The sequence below is a fragment of the Gymnodraco acuticeps genome, unplaced genomic scaffold, assembly GCF_902827175.1.
Source record: "Gymnodraco acuticeps unplaced genomic scaffold, fGymAcu1.1, whole genome shotgun sequence".
Taxonomy (NCBI): Eukaryota; Metazoa; Chordata; class Actinopteri; order Perciformes; family Bathydraconidae; genus Gymnodraco; species Gymnodraco acuticeps.
This window is the reverse complement of record NW_022991959.1, coordinates 235889-258570: the sequence shown is the minus strand read 5'-3', so window position 1 is coordinate 258570 and position 22682 is coordinate 235889. Positions and strand designations below refer to the sequence as shown.

Sequence of the window (22682 nt, the reverse complement as noted above, 5' to 3'; positions counted from 1 at the left end):
TGGAACATGTCCTTCATCCTGTCAGGAGGACGCTCTGTGTGACCAGGTGGTTGGTGTGGAAGAGCTGAAGGCGCTGGTGTTGTCAGTCTTGATTTATTTTTAACCAAACCGCCAGTTAAGATGATGCGTTTCCCATGAACCCATGAAGGAATGGTGATATCTTTCAGAATAACTTCACAAACAAGATATGTTATAGGAAGATTGTCAAGGCACATTCATTAGTTTACCTTGCATTGCAGCTGAATCCTTTTATCAGGCCAAGTTTTGTGTTTGTGTCCGAACTGGACCGATCCTCGTCACGTGAGATCTTTTGGCAATTACAACGTATGGCTGTGGTTTATGTGTGTTACGACTCAAAGAGAACAATGTCTGCTCCTGAAGAAGTTAGAGTAGATGTTGAAATATCTCAGTTATATCCCTGAAAGAGTATGACTTTATTAAAAAACAGAGCAAACAGAGCACTGAAGGCTTTTCTCACTGGACATTTGATTGACAGATGTCCATCCAATCACCTGCAATGAAAGCTTCTGGGATTATTCTGTGTTAACAAACCATTTGGAGCATCAGGTTATATTCATGCTCCCAATGGGATAAACCTCTCTGGTTTTAGTGAGCCATGGCCTATACCTGTAGAACCGCCCCATGATAAAGTATTACTAAGCCTCAAAGGAAATCTGTGAGCATGAAGTCTGATTCATCCTCCCACCAGCAGGGTTTAAAACGTTTTATTATTTCCTCCCTGAATTTAATGAAGTTCTCTCACAGTGGAAAATATAAAAAATAAACTGCAAGAATGAAAGAAAGGCTTCAGCGATGAATAATGCATTTGATTTGGCAACAGCTTTACCAACATGTTTGACATGTCAATCAACGTGGGCTGGAGTCACAACTCTTCTTTGTTGGATTTTCTGTTAATAAAGTTATTTTTACCGTAGGTGCTTTTCTTTCACCCTCAGCCATGGCGTCAGCCTCACAGTGGTCCATTGTGTTATAATACGTGTAGACAAGCTGGCATTTATGTACAAGTACCATTCAAACACACTACAAAAAAAGAGTCAAACCCCCCACAAACTTTTTTCGATGGAATTTTATTGATGTCTTATTTTTGACACTGTTTCTTTGTTTGACAGGTGAGCCGACAGCTCTGCTCCCAGTCGGACGATCAAAAGAAGTCACCGTTCTGTAAATAGAGACTTCCTCTCTTCTGGACTGCAAATCATCTTTGGAAAACTCTGGATGCTTCTTCTCTATGGACGTCGAGGACTGATCATTCAACACTTCTTTTTGAAGGACTCCAGATGATCAGCCTAATGGACAACAGGATTCATCCTCTGACATTTTACTGCTTTTAGAGGATACAACGGGAACTCTCCCAATATGGTATTTCTAGAGTCCAATGGGGGAGCTGTATCACAAGTTGACCAGGATGAACAGCAGGTCAGTTTGTAGTAAGCATCGCAAATATTCAATATAAAATATCATTATGTTTTATCAGTCAAATAATGGCTTCCTTGTATAACAACGTGTAGTTTCAAAGTTTCACATACAGAGGAAAATATGTGGCTTGGCAGCAGATATTCAGGGGGATTTTCAAAGAAATACACCAACACATTTATCATGGTTTCATACTGTTTTCCATGGCACAGAGGGGGACATCCTGGAATTGAATCTGAAGCTACTACACATTATGAGCACAGCCTAATGGAACCAGTGCTGTAAGAAGGTATAACCTGATCAAACCCAGCAGCTCTTAACAGACAGGAAGTTGGATTCAGTCGTGGTTAACTTCTGTTTGGAAAATGGTTCCGTTGCTGTTTCCCTCGCTCCTGCCAGGTTCGGTTCTGTATCAGCTCTGCAGGTGAACGGTTAGCTGACAGCATCTCAAATGAAACACAAAGCATCTGGTCCAGAGTGTGTGATGACAACAAACTGTTTTCCACTAGTTACTCAAGGATGATTTTTCAGTAGGTACCGCTGACACTTCCTCTGTCTGTGTAAGTGATGACATCAGTAATAAAGTATGGTTGTGTAACTAACGCTTGTGTATAAAAACAATGACTATAGTTTGTATCTCGTGGTAATGCAATGCCGGTCTGTCGGCCTGTCCATCACTTCGGACCAACAACTTTTGGATTTATTGTCAGAAAATGGAGCACTGTTGGTCCAAATAGGATAATATCTACATTTGGAGACATTTTCCTGTACACTTAAGGTACACATTTGTGGTCCAGAGTAAAATATCCCCTTGGCGTCTGATAAGGGCGCACAGGGCACCCTTTAGGATCTGTATGACATACATCACGTTTTAATTATCGACAATGGAAACCAATCCACGCCAATATTCGACCATACACAAGTGCTCTGGAAATCGGGACATGTAAGTAAGTGGGAAAAGTGTGTGTATGTAATAAGTGGGAGGGATAGATACATACAACAATGGGACTTTCACCAAGGAGGCTAGTGTGTACGTTCAGTGTGAAACTAACACTCATAAAGGAATCATTTAAAGTTAGGTGAGGATGACGCGTAATACGGAAACCTACTGTATTTGTTCTTACCCAAACCATGATATTTGATTAGTTGATTAGTTAGTAAGCTAAATCAACAAGTAGAGGAAAAACTATTGAGAGAAAAAATGAATGTAAATAGAGATTTTTTGCTGATTGTGTCTCTTGCGTTTGATCAACTGATCCCATCCAATCTTCCAACATCTGTAAAATGTAAATGTACATTGACTTCATTTTTATAGAGCTTTTCCAGACATTACAACACCTCAAACACTTTTAAAAAACGTCAGCATTCACCCATTTATAAAGATGTGTAAGCCTGCTTGTGAATGGTGATATCGGTGTGTTTAACCAAACTACAGTTTTAGACCCTGAATGTTGCTGAAAACATGTTAGATGCCTGGTGGATAATTGTGAGTTCAGTCCAAATCTATCAACTGTATTTGAAGTGACTTCCAACCCCCAGTAACATCAAAGGTACTCGTCACGTCAGAAGTGGTGATAAAGTTATTAAATCACCAGCCAGAGTTGGTTTTCAGTGGTTCTGTATACACCCTGTAATGACTCCTGGAGTCATGCAGAGGAGTGAAGCATTTTGTTGTCAATCAGCCGGTGAAACGGTCTCATTATTCTGAAACTCACAGATGTATCCCTGCTTTGTTATTTCTTGTTAAATGATTTCAAATGATATCGCAGCCTGCTCTACACAACAAGAACACCATCTGTTGACCTGTCCAATCATTCTGCCGCTAACAAATGAATCAACCCTGTGAATGATCACTGTGTTATTATCCTTTGAGAGCAGTTCTTACAACTTGGTTCTTCTGAAAGTGTTCCGCAACTACAAGTGGATGCTTCATCACAGAAACACATTGTTGCATTTGGCAACAATCTCTGGCTGGATATGAGACAACAGCAACCATCACGTTGAGCCAAATTGAGCGTCAAAATGTTTGCTACTCAGAATCATAACTCATATCTGAACACACAGACATGATGTAGCTTTAATGAGTTGACTTCCAAAGACAGCATTGCCCAGAAATCTGCTCAGAAATCACAGAAAAAGATTCTCCTCTTGAATTCAGAACCTGCCTAATAACGTTTGGTTTACCACTGTTATACATGTCCTCACAGCCTGCTAATAAATCCTGTTCATATACAAACGCACCCTCCCATAAATGAATACATTGTTCATTACATATAATTGTGCTGTAGATGAGAGCTTCTTAAATGTTTCAGCCGACGAGGACCCCGGTGAGATATTAGCCTCCCTTGCTCTGGGAAACAGGCTTATTAAAAATATTCATATTGGTGCCATAAAGGGACCAACCAGCAGACAACCTGCGAGTCAATCTGCATCTCAACCCACAGCTCAGGAAGCCCTTCACTGGGGAGGACTTTCCATGCTTTTTGTTGCATTGCACATTTCTAAATGCTTTTCTTCAGGGAAATTACAGGAGAAGAAATGTCTCCAGAACAAAGACATCAGTGTAATCAGTGAGCGCAGCAGATGCTCCACAGACTCTCTGCTCTGGGTCTGTCTTCAGTATCGTACCCTGCTCTGAACCCTGCTGCCTGTCTGTCAAACACGGTCACGCTGAATGGCTCTGTTTGCTTTTCCAAAGCGTGTGAAATGCGATGCAGAGAGAACAGAAGACGAGCGCTGCCTGAAGCGGTGCATGTTTCAGGAGGAGCGAGCGCTTCCTTCAAACATCCAGCCTCCTTCTTCTCTGCTGAAGGCGTCCTTTGAAAACACGACAAACATTCTCAAAAGGCGTTGACACCGCTGGCCTCTGCGTGGCAAAACACTTTGACGTATGCAGGGTCAGTGCCAGACTCCCGGCCGGTATCTGAGTCACTTCAGAGGAGTCAGGGGAGGGTCTGGGGATTGGGGGGCTGGAAATACAGAAACCCTCGCTTTGATTTCTCTCAACAGAATCAAAGGAAGTAAAGGCAGGCAATCCTCACTCTTCTTCTTTTACTGCAGTCATTACAAGAGCACTTCAAAGGCCTCTCCTCCTCTCACCATATGTTGCATAGTTTCATAATCTAATGAGGGTTTTGTAATTACACAGTCTACCAGGGGAATGGAGCTCATTGATTCTCTGGGAAAATAATTCTCCTTTAATTGATTTGGTTGAATTGGTTTTACATCACAAAAGGTCAGAATGACATGTTGGGGAAAGGATTAAAGATGTGAATGTAAATCAGGTTCTATAGTCTTCCCAAACTTCCCAGGCCACAGCAGATTATGTAGCAAATGTTCAAAAACTAAGGACATATCTAATGGCATCATGTTATTTGTTTTCCCGCTGCATGACATTTCGATGCGATTCCTCTCATCAAGCCATCAGATAAAGAAATAGCTGTAGTACTGTGTATGTTTCTGTCGTATCATAAAGGGTGCAGCTGTGAGAAGTGTTGACTCGCAGTAGCCTTCTCACTTCGCTGTGTTAGAATCCTTTAAGCCCAGCCTGGGAACGCCGGTCTGAAACTTTGCTTCGTCTCAGCTGAAGAACTCCATCCCATCCAGGCGTGACCAGAATGGAGAACACTCTGCAGCTTATAGAAACGTCTTTATTCCATCCATCTCACAGTGAGGGAATGAAATGTCAGCATTTTTATAAACATCCGTTGCATCATAACGGATCAAAGTGTGCGATACGTTCACATTTATGTGACAGTAAAAGTAGTTATGTGAAAATGGTGGAGTAGAGCCTTAAGAATGGAACAAAAGTCTCTCTTCTCGCTAAATAATACCAGTCTGAAGGCCATGTGAAGGGAGACCCTAACCAAATGACCAAAGCACTAAAGTGGTGGTCCTTAAAAAAGAAAATAAATGACAAAAGAAGAAGAGCAGAGGGGAACTGCACTGTTGTGATCATTTGATGTTATTTAAACATAATTGTATTGTTTTGTGCATCTATGGAATTGTGTATTTAAGTGTCCTAGCTGCCATTTAGATCTTAAATGTATCAGTCTAAAGAACATTATATTTTGAATATTTTCACCGCTTTACCCAATGGTTGTTTTAAGCTCATACCTTACACACTTTAAAACAATCTGCCTTTAAGACATCTCTCAGACTATTCCCTGATATCTTAAAAGGCCTCGTCCTAACACTTTGGATGTCAGTAGTATAAATAAATGTGATATAAATGTCTGCTTTATTATGTATTTGAAAATACAATAATGATTATATTATATGACAGGTTTGGTAATGCATTTTTAATATAATACATCATCCATCTGGCAAATTAGCACAAATACATGCCCTCTTATTGTACAGTGGGTTCATGTGGGTCCAACAAAAATGGAACTATTCTTCTATAGGGTTTTCTAAATCAGAGTCATAACTATGTGAGTGTTTGCTGTCATTTATTATTTAAAGTGTAGCCTTCTGATTTGAGTCTGTTCCAATTTGTGGGTGTCGGGCACTTTTTACCATTGGATTTCCCAGAATACATCAGTGAAGCCAACTGTGTATGTGGGGATATGAGACGACGATGAAGACTTTCATTAACTTCTGGGGAAGTTAGAATGTCTGTACATTTGTCATAAGAAAAAGGACCACAATATTCAGAACAGGAAGTAGAAACAACTCCATCCTTTAAAGCAGGGGTGCCCAATACGTCGATTGCAAAGGTAGTGTGGGAAGATTGCATGGCATTGAAAAAAAAAAAATAATTTTTTTTTTTTTTTTTTAAAGTTAGCCTATCATCCATCCTTACTATGGCATTTGCCGCTTGATTGACGTACAGGTAAGCCAGTCTGAGTTGTATTGTGCCATACGGGTTCATGCAGTTATGAGGGGGCCTCACCTCCTCATCTGAAGCGCAAATGCGGCGCACTATTATGCGCTTATGCGGCGCAATTAGTGTAAGCGCGCCACAGTTTATCCGCCGTTTAGCACCCCGCGCGCGCGACACAGATTGGGCAGGGGCAGCCCTGGAGGTAGATCTTTTGGGCTTGGTCATTTTAAAAGTAGCTCCCAAGCTGAAAAAGTGTGGGCACCCCTGCTTTAAAGGATCTGTAATCCCTGGTGTGGAGGTGGACAGTAAACGTATAGGAATAAATATGAGGCCTCACTCTATTACTCTTAGCATGTAATTGGCATGTTTGGTGGACTGATGATTGCCAAGCACAAAAAAGACATTTTATTCAGACCATATGCACTTGTACGTGCTTGATACGTGCTGAACACCCCCCACCCCCTGAGGATATACATTAGTGTCATCATACAATAGGTCGCTGCAGTAATGCATCACAGTTGTGGCCATTAGTGTTGTTTAGACGGCCCTCAGGGGGGCTATCGTTATATTCAGTTATGGGATATTTGATGAGAATAGATCTCTGAGCACGTACACAGACCAGCTGACGTCACGTCCGCTCATCTCACGCCAATTAACTCACGCCTATCTAATTAGCACTAAGATGGATCGCTCCTGTTCCCCTGAGCTCTGAACCCCCCCCCCGGCAGCAGGTTAGATTACTTATGGAGGAGGTAGGGGAAGCAGGAGTCATCCTGTCCACGCTGAAAACACTGAAATGTTGGCTATAATGATGTCAACAAATATCATATCACTTTATTAGGTTATTAGAAAGCAATAATATTAAGTGTGAGTTCTGAGAGCACCTGGGTAACAGGTATATCATTCCTCTTGGTTGTAATAACATTGTATTACTGTCTGAGATGTGCAGTCATGGTACACAGTGGATCCTTATGGAACCCCAGTTGATCGACAATTTTCTTACGTATTATACATTTTCTTAAATGTGTAATACAAGAAATGCAAAATGTTATTAATATGTGCTAAATTGCATAGAAAATGAATATTCCATTGGATAAAGCCAGGTTTTATTTGGATGACGAAGGGAATTTTTGATATTTCTTTGTATCATTTCATTATTCAGAATAAATAAGTTGAACTGACAAAAATAAATGAACAAACCTGAAGAGAAAAAGGACTAAAGTTATTCCATGCTTTTATAAAAATAACATTTGATAAATTAGGCTATACATGATAAAAGAACAGATCCACTCAGTCTTAATATGGTTATGAAAAAAACTCATTTTGAGTAAACAGTCTTTAAATTGTGCAAGACACAGGTGAATAGTGTAAGATCTAAACTAATAACGAAATCAGCTGTTCCCCAGTGCATTACTGACATCAGCACACATTGTTGTCTAAAGCACTCATGTACAATCCTCACTGTAGGGTTTACATTCATTATTTGACCTTCTATGTTTCTTGTAGTTCTTTTTTAACTGCACTGTTAGTGTAAAGTTGTATTATTATAATTGTTACTATTATTATTATGCTGCAGTGTTTATTGTATCTTTTGTAACTCTGGCACAAGTCTCATCTTGTCTTATGTAAAAAGAGAACAGAAACAGGGTCAGCCGAGGTCGGCAGCCCGCTCATGAGAGAGCTTTCCACTTCTCCATTCCCTGACAACAGCAACTCACACAGAGAGCAATGGAACAGCCAGTGATACTTCTATTTGAGGAAACAGAATTGTTTGACCCTATTACTGGTGTGAAAGAAATAGAAAAAAAGTCTGTGAAGCATGGAGTTTCAAAGTTTGGCCAATAAACATTTACTGAACATGTTGTATGAAATTGCTAACCAATCCTTTGTTGGAGCTGAAGATGTCACAACATTAATGGTCATTTTTTACCACTGATTTATATCAGCACACGTTTCGGTGAGGAAAGCTGTTGCAGCTTTGCTTTCAGGGGATCGAGCAGTTTAGCATTGTGCTCCAGCCAGATTAAAGAGGACGTATCTGCATAATGTCTGTCGAAATCGGTTTTCTTCACAGCTGCCTCAATTCAATTCAGTTAAAAACCTTTATTTATCCAGGTAAAATCCCATTGAGATCAATGATCTCTTTTTCAAGGGAGACCTGTAGCAGCAGGTTCCACAAGAAGACATAAAAACATAAACAACAGAACAACAAAAGGACATCATACAGCAAAAATGTACAGGGATTACAATTTACATATTTAACCACAAGTACAGGTACCAACAGCATCTGATTTGTAGCATCCAACCGAGCTTTAAAAACATGTAGTGGTACTAGCTTGGTAATTTTCCATTATTTTTGCAGACTGTTCCATGTTAGTGGAGCTGCACATCTAAAAGCTTTCTTCCCTAAGACAGTCCTAGCACTTGGCACATTTAATAAAACCACAGCATGCGATCTCAGGCAATAAGTACTTTCAATTCGCAGAGAGATCAGGGAGCAGATATAAGATGATAGTTTATCCAACATGGCTTTGTAAATGAAAAAGTACCAGTGACTGAGCCTCCGTACAGTAAGTGATGGCATAACCGCCTTGGTATACAGGGTACAGTGATGCGTAAGTGCTTTACAATGTGTCAAACATCTCAGTGCACTGTGATACGCAGCATCTAACTTGCTCAGGTAATTGGCAGGTGCATTCATATATAACAAATCACCATAATCCAGCACAGGTCAAAGGTCTCAGAGCCTTTTCCTGGCCTCAAGCGAGAAACAGGACTTATTTCTGTAAAAGAAACCTAGCCTAACCCTCAGCTTTTTAAGCAGGTTATTTACATGAAGTTTAAAAGTGAGACAGTCATCAAGCCAGATACCCAAGTATTTGTAACAGGTAACCACTTCAAGTTGTATTTCTTGCGTAGTTACAATATCCAAAGCAGTCTCTGGTGTATTTTTAGCTTTAGCTTTAGAAAAGAGCATTACCTTGGTTTTATCCACATTTAAAAGAAGCTTAAGCTCAGAGAGCTGAGCCTGAATAATGTTAAAAACAGCCTGTAATTTAACAACAGCCTCGTTAATCGAGGGACCTGCACAGTACATAACGGTATCGTCCGCATAAAAATGTAAGGTTGCTCCTTCGACATTTTCACCTAAACTATTAATATAGACCTAAAACAGAACCTTGTGGAACACCATTAGTAATGTTTAACCACTCAGAAGACAGCCCATCAAACTGAACACATTGGGACCTTTCAGAGAGGTAGTTCACAAACCACTCCACTGCATGGCTGGATATGCCTATACTGAGTAGCCTCTGCTTCAAAATGCGATGATCGACGGTGTCAAAAGCTTTGGATAGGTCAACAAATAGAGCTGCACAACTCTGCTTATTATCTAAAATACTCGCCACATCATTCACCACTTTCATTGTGGCAGTGATGGTGCTATGTTGCTTTCTGAAGCCTGACTGATGTTTAGACAGGATGTCATTTGTACATAAAAACACCTTTACTTGTTCACTCACTAGGCGTTCAAGAACCTTAGCCAGAACTGACAACTTAGAGATGGGTCTATAATTGTTTAATAAGGTGGCCTCCCCTCCTTTTAGTAAAGGCAAGACATATGCTGACTTCCATAGTTTTGGGATTTTGATCGTGCTGAGGGAGAGGTTAAAAAGAGTAGTAAGAGGTGGAGCAATAAAATCTGCAGCTATCTTTAAAAAGAAAGGTTCTACGTTGTCCGGACCAGCCGGTTTTTTAGGATCTAGCTTGGTTAAGACTTCACGAACAACATCAACAGTAAAAGGAGTAAAACTAAAAGGGTTTTCCAGACCACATTGTTCTGAGTCACCGACTGTGGTGTTCACAGAAGCAGAGTTAGAAACAGAATGAAACAGAGAGCCTCTTCATTGTCTGCCCGCTGACACACATTTCTCATTCTATTGGGAAGCTAATAATTGGTTGAAAAGTGTAAAAGCAGAAGAGAATAACAACTACAACAGAGCAGAGCAATGGAGGCTGAGAGAGCCATCAGAGTCCTCTACCTGAGCAGCAGATACAGTTCTCTGCTCTCACATTGTGTCTACCACTGCTCAGCTGCTCTCTCTGTGCAGCCGGGATGGATTGGCTCTCATAAAACCAGCTGAACAACAATGGTGCGAGGAGATTGGCATTAACCAAATGACACTGCAGGGAGAAGTCACAAGCTTTTCATGAAAGCAAGTCATTTTAATAACTGTCAGATGTTTGGTGGCAATCAGAAGCCAACAAATGTGTCTTTTGTCTGTTTTGTCAGGGTCTTTGTTTCCTGACAGTGTCTTTATCTGCCTGATACAACATGTCTGGAGGTATGCCTCTGTGTTCAGGAAGGCACGGCGGACACATTTCCTCCCAGTGTCACTTGCTGCTCTACAGTATATCGCAAGCTGCACAATCATCATAGTTTCCCTTTGTATTGCCTTGTGGCAGCGTTTCTTATTTAACTCTTTGCACAATCCATTTTATTCCTTGCAATTTCACACGTTGTGGATTTTCCCAGCCACAAGTTCATTAATCAGGTATATGTGGTCAGCTTACTCCCCTCCAGACTAAATGAGTCATATTTAGCACAAAGAGAAACTGTGAGGTGTGTGCCAGGCCTTTAGTGTTCAGCAGCAATAGTCCCGTTTCATCTCAGGGCTTTTAACAAGATAAACCTCCACTGACAGTGACCCCAGATGAAAGGAGAAGAAACAAAGCCGGGAAGAGTTCAGGGAAAGTTCTCCAACGCCGCACTTACCCACCCGCTCACCCCGCTTAAATCTCAACCCAGGCCTGGTGCTGCTGGTGGGGGGGAGAGTGTAGGGCGGCGGAGTGCGGCAGTGGACTAGAAAAAGTTATTTTGCCTCGATTACAACTTTATGGTTGATCCCATAAGGAGGCCTCGATGCCCGGATTGACGGCTCTAATCTCGCTGACTCTCGAACTTGACCTCTTCTTTTGTTCTTTAAGCCCTGGATTCTCGTGTTTCTACAACTCTATTTGGAGGCAGCGCTGGTTTATGCTGTGGGGGCTCTAAGGATGGTGCGTCAGACATGCTCACACATGTACATGATTCAGAGTTTCATCAGAAGTTTTCACCTGACAATACAGTGATGACTTTTGGTATATTGCAGAAAATAATCTCTGTGGCAAACACACTTTTATGATACTTACGGTACGTCCACACAGCAGCTTTTCAAAAATCTTGAAAATCTTGGAGCTGGGCGTGTCTGAAAGCTTGGGGATTTTTTGCGAGCAACGCGACCAACAACTAATCACATGAATCTCCCGCCCCCGACATACAAAGCAAAAAACCCCGGGGATTTTATGCGAGCAATATATATATAAATAAACTCCCCAAACAGGCGAAAACCTACCAGTTTCCCCCACTGTCTCAGCCACCTCCTCCATGCCTGGTTCCTCCGGTTTGTATCCCGTTAATAGTTCTGGTCGTAAAGAACCGGGTGATTTGCTACCGTAATTTCTCGTTTGGAATATGAGGAAATGAACTGCGGTCTGGCTCTCCCTGCTTACACGCGGTTTGATTGGCTAGCGCTTCTACTGTCAGATTTGCATAAACGGGATTTGATTGGCTGATGCTTCCAGCTCAGCTTCAAAAGTTGAACATTGCTCAACTTTTGAATCCTGGAAATCCTGGAAATCCTGGAAATCTTCGCTTCGCTCCCCCACAATGCAGTTCGGCGAAAAGCGAGGCAAAGTGACGTCATCCTCATTCAAAGTCAATGGGCAGAGAAGCGTTGGAAGATTTGTTTAAAGCTGCTGTGTGGACGTACCGTTACATGTTTAGTTCAGCAGGATAATCTCCACATATTAAAACCACTTAATTCTTTCTTAAGTAAAGCTAATGTTTGTCTATAAAGGAACTACAGCATGGTCCCATGACTACATGTCCCTATGGCTAAGCTAACTGCTGACTCGTGTTGACATGACAACGTTTAGTCGTCTCATTTAGTCTCATATTTTGTATGACACATAGAAACTACCGTATGTTAACCCACCGAAACGTAACAACTTATGTTTTGTCCAGATGTTCATCTTGCTTATAACTTCAACTTGTTGCACTTGTATATCTTGTCTTAATGCCTTTGTGTCTTACATAAATAACTTAGAATATCCATTTATTTTAATACTTTAACGTTTTAAACACAGTTTGCTTCATGTAATTTAGCTTAAAGCACGTACATATATCATATCATGGATTGTCCAAGAGACACCATTTAATTGAGCACTGTTGTCAGGAGGAATATGCATTTCAGTGAAACCCTGAATAGTATATAGATATACTGTACAACATGACAGCAGCTTGTTGTGGCAATGCAGCACTCACAACAGGAAATAATGAAACAGAGAGGAATCAATGAAACACAGAAATAGTTGAGATGAATCATTATTATTTAGTTGCGCACCACCAAACAACAATGGGGAAACACTACCTGCGCTCAAGCAATCATCCAGCAATGCTCCCACGAATACAAGAAACACAGGGCAGATATACGTTTTCTAAATGACACACGAACACGTTCCCTAAACATGTTTAACGCACACATAGTCAGTTCTCCTAAACTTGGACATGTTCCAGATGTCGAAAGGTCATCATCTCATGACGTCTTTAGGAGTCTTGCAGGATATGAATTATCCAATTAACAAACTATATATACGTCTGCACATGAACGCACATACATTTCTTTACATTAACTAACACTTAACTGTATTATATCTAAATGCAGCCTCTTTGCATTTCCTCTGAGCTTGAGCTTGAGCTCACTTAATGTAATAATTAACAAAGACGATTCTATGGAAACTGTAATTCAATAACATACCTAGTGACTATGACTAGGTCCAAGATTGATATAACAAGCTAATTAACAATAAATCACACCCCCACACTAACCCTTTGTACACTATCTCTTCAGAATGTGAGGCTGCTGGGAGCCTGTTTGTTCATCAGCAGAGTGTGGACAGCCAGCTGCCGCTGTGAAACATTAATGAGCCTGATTTCCGCGGCACGCCGGCTCTCATATGGAGCGCTGCATGGGAAGCACCTGTAAGCATGACAGCACACCCCTCTTTCTCACAAACACCAACACACAGTGGCAGCTCGGCTGAACACAGAAAGCAAAACGAGTCACTGGAAGAGCCGCTCATGGTTTACTGTCTCCGAATTGCCAACGCCTGGCTCAACAGGATGTGTCTCAGGAGTCACAATAATGAACCAACACAGAAAAGCAAACAAACCGCAGCTTCTCTCCATGTTTTGGATATGCGGTCCACAGCATGCAGTGTGCTGTGCTAAGATCCCGGAACCAAACAACTATTACCAATCACATTATTATATATAAACGCTTGTATACAATAGTCCCGTTTCATCTCAGGGCTTTTAACAAGATAAACCTCCACTGACAGTGACCCCAGATGAAAGGAGAAGAAACAAAGCCGGGAAGAGTTCAGGGAAAGTTCTCCAACGCCGCACTTACCCACCCGCTCACCCCGCTTAAATCTCAACCCAGCCCAAGTGACTTCTTAAAGGAAGTAGGTTTCAATATACCTGGCAAACATGCGACACCATTCCCATTATAGTACTATTATGTAACAAATTGGACCATTTTTGTTCCAATTGATAACTTCATTTGCAAATTAAGGTAAATGATGGTGCTTGTTTGTGTGTTGCCGTGCTTCTGCATTTTATTAATAAATTCGTTTTCAGTCCTTCCATGCTCTAGGGATGGCAAGGTTGGTCAGTCAGTCAGTCAGTCAGTTAGTCAGTCAGAAAATAGTTCAACAGCTGTTATCATGGGAATTTATAATAAGTCAATACATATAGGTTTCCTAAATGTTCTCCGACAGAAGGGTTTTGCCTTGACCATTGTCAGGCAATTATCACATGGATGTTAGGCTTGTAATTACCATGCTATTATGGCAAGCCATTTGAGTATTTATTCCATATCCTTGATATCAGACGGCAGCTGCCTACACTAGTTAGCTCTTTAACTTGTTAGATATATGGTCAAACTAGTTTGGCACTCTGCTTTACTAGTTAAATAAAACATTATACTAGTCACTCTTTTTCAGCAACTAGTGACACTTTTGTCTGACTAGTTAGCACATAAGCCTTACTAGTTACGCCAGGAGCAGCACTAGTAGCACCAAAGTCCCAACTTGTAAGCTTTTTGATGAACTAGTGACCCTCTGACCGTACTAGTGACCCTAAAAGTCTTACAAGTTAACTAGTGCGCTGCAAAAGCAGGGTTCACTAGTAGGCATGTCTGAAAATGAGCTGATCAGATTTTGGCCGCTTTATGATGTCATAACGATGTCTTGGCTTGTGTAACCATTAGCCAATCACCAACCAAGGTACCCCCCCTTATCACCTGAATCTCTTCCTAGAGCACCATTGTGTTCTTTTTAACCAAATATCTCTCAGAGGGGCGTGGGGAGGGGCTCCTTATTTTCGACTTGGCTGTATCTGACCATCACGCCATCCTCTTCACTGTTCCGGTCCCAGGCAGCATCCTAAACGCACCATTATGTTTAGGAACATCAAGACTGTGAGTGCACCGGCCTTATCCGACCTGATAGCTACTCACATGGCCTCGGGTCCCTCCGACTCCACCATGGACGGCCTGGTAGCCCACTACAACACTGCCCTATCCCTCAGTCTCAATTCTCTCGCCCCCAGCAAAACCCGGACTGTTTCCTTCAATCGCCCTGCCCCCTGGTTCACCACCGAACTCCACCGCTTGAAGGCCTCTGGTCGCCAGCTGGAGAGGCTCTCCAAAAACACTGGCCTCATGGTCCACCTCCTGGCCTTTCGTGACCATGTCAAAACTTATAAGGAAGCTCTCTCCCATGCCAAGACTCACTACTACTACCGTCTCATCGGTGCCCAGCAAAGCAACCCCAGAACACTGTTCTCCACCATCAACCGCCTACTCCGCCCCCCCCGACGCCCCCCAGCCCTCAGGGGCTCCCGATCTGTGCTCCAAATTCCTCGACTTCTTCGAGGCGAAAGTCGAGGCCATCCCTCAGCAGCTCCTGGTACCTGCACCTCAGCCACCTGGTAACGCACCCCCAGCGCCGCGCCTCACCAACTCCAACCTCTCCTCCTTCTCCCTTGTGGATGCTCTCCAAGTGGCCGAACTGGTCAGCTCGACCAAGACCTCCACCTGCTCCCTGGACCCCATGCCCACAGCCCTGGTCAAGGACTGCCTACCCACCCTCTGTCCCTACATGGTGGTCATCATCAATGCTTCTCTGGCTCCTGGTATAGTCCCCACCAGCTTCAAAATGGCCTCAGTCACCCCCATACTCAAAAAACCTGGCCTGGACCCCGACGACCTCCAGAACCACCGGCTGATCTCCAACCTTCCCTTCCTAAGCAAAACTCTGGAAAGAGTGGTCGCCGGCCAACTCCATCTGTACATGAGCTCTATGAGCCCTTCCAATCCGGCTTCAGACAGCAACACAGCACTGAGACCGCCCTCATCAAGATCACCGAACTATCTCCTCATTGCTGCTGACTCTGGCCGCCTCAGCATCCTCATCCTGCTGGACCTCTCTGCAGCGTTTGACACCATCTCTCACAACATCCTCCTCACCCGCCTCTCAGACCTCCTAGGTGTCACTGGCACAGCGTTGTCTTGGTTCACATCCTACCTCCATAACAGGAAACAGTTTGTCTCCATCAATGGCTCAAATTCACCCCGGCCCAGTCCACCACGGTGTACCCCAGGGCTCTGTGCTTGGCCCCCTCCTGTTCACCATTTACACCATTACATTTACATCATGGACTCAATTTCCACTGTTATGCTGATGATACCCAACTGTATCTCAGCACCACTCCATCCTCCCAGCTCCCCCCTCAGTCTCTCATCAACTGCCTGCATGACATCAAAGCATGGATGTCTTCCAACTATCTCAAACTAAACTAAAGCAGGAAAACAGAGCTCATGGTTGTGGCACCCAAGGCGCTGCTCCAGAAGGTTGGTGACTTCATCCTCGAGGTTGACGGCTGCTCCATCTCCCCATCTCCTGAAGCCCGCAACCTGGGTGTCATCCTCGACTCCACCCTTTCCTTCCACTCCCTCGTCAAGTCTGTGACCAAATCGGCCTTTTTCCATCTAAGGAACATTGCCAGACTCCGACCGTTACTCTCTGAGTCGGTTGCAGAAACCCTAGTCCATGCTTTTGTCACCTCCCGCTTGGACTACTGCAATGGTGTCCTGTTTGGGGTTCCCAACAAAACCCTGGACAGGCTCCAGTATGTCCAAAACTGTGCTGCTAGGGTACTCACACATACAAAGCCGTGGCAGCACATCACTCCCACCCTCATCCACCTCCACTGGTTGCCGGTCAAGCCCCGCATATCATACAAAATCCTCCTCCTTACCTACAAGTCCCTCCATGCCCATGCCCCCCAGTACCTATCGGACATCCTTCGCCCACATGCCCCACCCCGGAACCTGCGGTCTTCAGACTCTGGCCTGCTTACCACCCCCAGCACCAAACTGCGAACCTTCGGGGACAGAGCCTTCAGTGTGGCAGCCCCCACCCTCTGGAAGGCTCTCCCTGCGGAGATCCGCAACATCCCCACGCTTGACACCTTCAAAAGGGCCCTCAAGACCCATCTGTTTACTAAGGCCTTTGGCCCCTAATCCAGGCCCGGTTCCAGAACAAAATGACTCAGGGTGCATCTGAGATTAGAGAGGGTGCAGTGGTAAAGTGCTATTTTTATAAGTGGGGAGTGGACCTAACATCCTCCAGGGGGGTCTTCATCTCCTCTAGGGGGGTCCGGGGGCATGCTCCCCCGGGAAGATTTTTTTTTTAAATATTGAAGTTAAAAGCATCAATCTGGAGCACTTGAAACCATGAGCTGCAAAATGAGCGCCTTACCCCACTGTACAGGCGAGTTGGGTACTTTTTGTAATATACCTGGGCAGGCTCTGTTTTGCCGAGGTCCTCTGGCACTTGCGGGCCGCCGAGGGGTGGCGGTGCTTGGGGCAACGGAGACGGCTGCGGCTGCTCCGCCTCTGTGGGCGAGGCGGGCAAAGCCGGTGAGTCGGGCGGGAGTGTCCACGACAGTGGCCGGGGGTAACTTAATGTCCTCATGATCTGAACTGTTATTACCTGCAGTAGATGCAGTGTTACTCCTGGCAATAAGGGCTGGTTGTTTTAACCATTTTATGATGTCCATCACTGACTGCTGTGTAAGCACCTTGCAGATGACGAACGTGCAGCGGCACAGGTCACGCGCACCTGACATAACGTTACTTACCGTTTAAATTGACCAAATAAATGCAGCAGACAATGTTATTTAACCACAATTTATTTTATTTCAACTATATTCTTCTTCTTATTATTATTAATATTATTACTACTATTATTATTGTTATTATATATGTAATATTTTTCACTTTTTTTTTTTCACTTTTCATTTTTCTAATGAGGGTGCATAACGACTCAACTGAGGGTGCAATGCACCCTTATGCACCCCCGTAGAACCGGGCCTGCCCTAATCTATTTGGTGTTTTGTCTGTCAGACTTGTTGTCTGACTGCCTTTTGTTTTGTTATGTTTGTTTTGCCCTGTTCTTTTTTGTTAAGCGAACTTGGGTCTCATGAAAGGCGCTATATAAATCCAAGCTATTATTATTATTAATCTAAACAGACAGAGAATCAGCACTTTTGAAAGAGGGCTGAAACAGAGGGGATTATGGGATGCTGCAATGATCTGTTTGGTGTTTCAGCCAATCAGAGACATGTTCTGTGTATATCTGAGACCTATATATTGATGAAAAACAGTATAATAGGGGACCTTAAGACTGTAATGTAAATTACCTAGCTGAATCAATCCTCTTCCTGCATCTCTTTCCTGTATAAAGTCATTGCTTTTCTGTGTAACTTGTTCAGATCTTGGTACTATTTGCTAGAGCAGGACTCTGTCCTTTCCAGCTGGAAATAAGATTGATTCTGTTAAATGCTATAACTCTTTATTAAAAAACACAACTTTGGTTTAAGCTTGTATATTTGTTGTTTTATTACCAGAAGGTGATTAAGAGTGGAATTTCCACCACAGCTGTTAGCTGTATTTCCAGGGAGTTGTATAAGACATGCATGGTCATGTTCCAAGATGAACCGTTATATCTCTGGTGATCCTTCAGTTAGTCATCAGATCAACATCTTAATTAGTCAAATACTCTAGAACAAATCTGCTCAGGTGCGCTCTAGGTAGCCCACCAAAATCCAACAGAGATGTATTTCACATTTACTCAGTAGCAGTCTTGCAATGTATTTCAGTTGGTAAGCTGCTTTTACAAGTATTCTTCCAAGCCTTCCAAGCAAGCAGAACCAAGACGTAAACTTGGTAAACAAATCGTCGTCCTTGTGAGCATGTTAGCATTTAGCTCAAACTGCCTGCTTCACAGAGCTGCTTGTGTGACTTGAAACTTTTGTAAAGTCTTTATTGCACCTTTGTGAATACAGTTGATTTGTTTTTAAATTAGCCTCTCAATTTCAATGCAAATCTAAAAACCAGTCTTTAGCTTCTGATTCTGATATACTTATTCTTTAATTTGCAGTTATTTCCTGATTTGTACAATACTTTGTCATTAATAACCTTAAGGTTGTATTAAATTGACAGCACTTATTTTAAGTATGTCAAAGTTGACCTTGTTCTTAGTTTAGGTGGACTGAAAGTCTGGGCATTTTAGTTTAAACTGAGTCAAAGAATAGTACCTATTCTAGTATTTTCAATTAAACCTGTGGTTGTCATTTATAAGTTACCTTCAGTCCTCCTGGCTGCGCTCAGGCTGTAGGGCAGGTGCAGTCAATAACTGTCTCCTCTTTTCTGTTTTTAAATATGTTTTATTCTTTATTTAACTCTTCATGTTTGTATAGTCTAATTATAGCTTAACTATATATTTGCCATGTCTTCACCATCTTGTCCTTGCCAATAAGAAGAAGGTAAGTAAAGAACATTAAAGTAATAATATTTGTTTAAAAAGTGAATACGGCAGGTCAGGTTGGTTCAGAGTGCAGTCCTAATGGTCGCTGATGGGCACCTGTCTGTCAGAATGAGAGGAGAGGATGCTTTACTGGCTGCAGAAGATGATGGTGCTGTCTGAAGGAGCAGATGCCACGGTACATTGAGAGCCTCTCTCCTCTCCACAGCTCTGTTAAACCTGAAGGCAGGCTCAGTCTCCCCCTCCTCGGCACTCTGAGGGAGGAAGGAAGGGGCCGCTGCTGGCTGGAGATGACTGTCGGATCTCAACTGGAAGTGTGTCTGCAGCGGTGCTGTGTGTGTCATCTGTGTGAGGGTGCCAGGCAACAGGAAGTGTCTGGCCAAAGTCACAGATGGTGTTCGTAGCCAGGGGTGCTTTGCAGTCGCCGAAGATCAAGAAACTCTAACGCGACTTTATTGTGATTAAAACTACACACACACACACACACACACACACACTTTTTATGCTGCAGTCGTAGCAAGGTCTCCCTTGCAAAAAGTTTCCAAACTCAGTTGAACCGACCCAATTAACTAAGGGTTCAATAAGATACTGATTTTGTCTTTTTATGCGTTTTTGGGGATTTTCTCTCTTACTTTAACCTTGCTTCTTTAAGCTTCACTCATCACTTATCCTTATTATATCAGTGTTTCAATGTGTGATGTGTAACTGCAGTTTCAGGGGGGGGGGGGGGGGGGGGGCAGAGAATTGATCTGTGAGGAGTGTTTTTCTCTGGAGTTGGTGGGGATTATTCATAGTGTAAGGTACAATTATGTTACTCACAGTTCTGAAAATATAGGCTGATCAGAAGAGCCCCTTTCAGATTGAATCTCCTCTGCTGTGTTCAAAAGGATGACGTGTGAATTCATGTTTCTAAAACAGTTGAAGGGATGAGAGCAAATGAAAAGCTTGTAATTCAGTGAGTGTTGGCTTCCATGTCCTCTCGCAGTCGTCATGATCTCTATGTCTGCAGGGGGGCTCTTTTCTCCTTATCATACTTGTGCTAGGGACAGAAAGTCAAGAGGGTTCAAAAGAGATGGTGGCACTTCATGCAAACCAATTATACACAGGCTCCGATCCTTCATTTATGTGCTGGAGCTTTGAATGGCTTTGATATTCCATGATGAATTATCCCAACCAAATGAGAAGGAGAGGGACAGGGAGGGGGGAGAGTAAGAGAACGAAAGAGAAAATCCAGAAGGAATTCTTTGCCTTTACTCCCTCGGGCGTGCAGTGTTGGAGAAGTGCTGTACGTTTCTCTGGCAGGCCTATCTCCTCTCCTCCGCCCACGCAGGCTCTCAAACCAACGAATCCCAGCGGAGGGTTCCTCCATCCAGCCCGAGACTGTTGCACAACTCCTCTTACTTAAACAATGGCAAGCACTGCAAACGTGGATTGACAGAGACTGTGGAAATGTACTTTGTCTGAAATGTAAACAAGTCAAATCTAAGTATGTGAGTTCATTATAAAGTCAACACTTCTGTTTTTAACTCCACATGTCGCCTCTCATTGATTGATAAGTATTACTTTGATTACATTTCGAATCACTACTGGACATCATTTCAACATGATGTATTTTCTTAAGCTTTCATGTATCCTGGGATCTCTCTGTCTTTGTACTGTATACCCCCGTGTACTGGAAGCAGCAAAGACATCATTACTCCAACAATGCGTAGAAATCTGTACATGAAGTCCTCTAGAGACAGTTACCATCCCAACCACTGCCAGCAAACATCCTTTATGTCTGAATAATCTTGAAGAACTCCTGTTTAGCTGCATATCTCTTTACACACATACTGTATACTCTGATCACAACAGTAACTGCTTAAAACAATGCTTTGTTTAAAGGTCCCATGTCATGGCCATTTCCACTGATCATAATTCCATTGTTGAGGTATACTAAAATAGATTTATACTGTGCAATTTTCCAAACTCACATTGGTTTCTCAAGAACGTGTTTACAATTGCAATCTTATACGTAGTCTGCTACGTTTCGGTCGTTCTTTTTAGCTTGCATAAAAACAATGTTTTCCCTAGCATCTCACAACCCAGTCTCACAGCATTTCGTGTTGTAGTTACAACATTTAATCTATTGATTCGTGTTCACCAACACGATTTTCCCCTTCTTTTTTTTCCGTGTCACACAGAACGATTTTAAAAGCAATGTATTTCTCTTGGTAGTATGTTTCGTGCCTGCAGCACGTATTTTTGTCCGTTCGGGTCTTGGAAGACCAGAAGCTGTGTTGTTCATAAAAACATGTTCTCACTCAATATCAAGCCACGATTATTGTTTAAAAATAACCGGAAACAGACGTAGGCCTATAAGGCAAGGCAAGGCAAGGCAAGTTTATTTATATAGCACTTTTCAACACAAGGCAATTCAAAGTGCTTTACAAAAAATGAAAGAGATTAAGAAAATGGCATTTAAAATCAGTCATTAAAAAGAAAAGCTAATAAAATAAACATTAAAAGAAAAAATACATGGATAAAAGTTACAGTGCTGTCAATTAAACATTAAAAGAAAAAAGTACATGGATAAAAGTTACAGTGCAGTCTAAGATATGAATAGTTCAATTAAAAGCAGCGACAAAAAGAAAAGTCTTCAGCCTGGATTTAAAAGTAGTCAGAGTTGTAGCGGACCTGCAGGTTTCTGGGAGTTTGTTCCAGATATTTGGAGCATAATAACTGAACGCTGCTTCTCCATGTTTAGTTCTGACTCTGGGGACAGAAAGCTGACCAGTCCCTGAAGACCTGAGAGATCTGGATGGTTCATAATTTAGCAGGAGGTCAGAAATGTATTTTGGGCCTAAACCATTCAGTGCTTTATAAACCAGCAGCAGTATTTTGAAATCTATTCTTTGACACACAGGAAGCCAGTGTAAAGACTTCAGAACTGGAGTGATGTGATCCACTTTCTTAGTGTTAGTGAGGACTCGAGCAGCAGCGTTCTGAATTAGCTGCAGCTTCCTAATAGATGTTTGAGTGAGACCTGTGAAGACACCATTGCAGTAGTCGAGTCTACTGAAGATAAAAGCATGGACAAGTTTTTCCAAATCCTGCTGTGACATTAGTCTTTTAATCCTAGATATGTTCTTTAGGTGATAGTAGGCTGATTTAGTAACAGTTTTAATGTGACTGTTGAAACTCAGGTCAGAGTCCATGACTACACCTAGATTTCTGGCTTTATCTGTTGTTTTGAACATTGCACACTGAAGCTCAGCGCTAACTTGTATACGTTCTGCCTTGGCTCCAAAAACCATTACCTCAGTTTTATCTTTGTTTAATTGGAGAAAGTTCTGACACATCCAGTCATTGACTTGTTCAATGCACTTACTCAGTGTTTGAATTGGAGCATAGTCTCCTGGTGAAATTGTTACGTAAATTTGTGTGTCAT

General features: G+C 42.5%; 1 protein-coding gene across 2 annotated transcripts in view; it reads left to right on the top strand.

Moving 5' to 3' along the window:
- LOC117536011 (chemokine-like protein TAFA-2) overlaps positions 1–2897 on the top strand; it is a 101582-nt gene extending 98685 nt beyond the window's left edge. For both annotated transcript variants that reach the window (XM_034200716.1, XM_034200717.1), the window contains exon 6: positions 1131–2897. The gene's annotated coding sequence lies outside the window, so the exon portion shown is untranslated. The remainder of the gene's footprint in view (positions 1–1130) is intronic.
- Positions 2898–22682: the final 19785 nt, after the last annotated feature.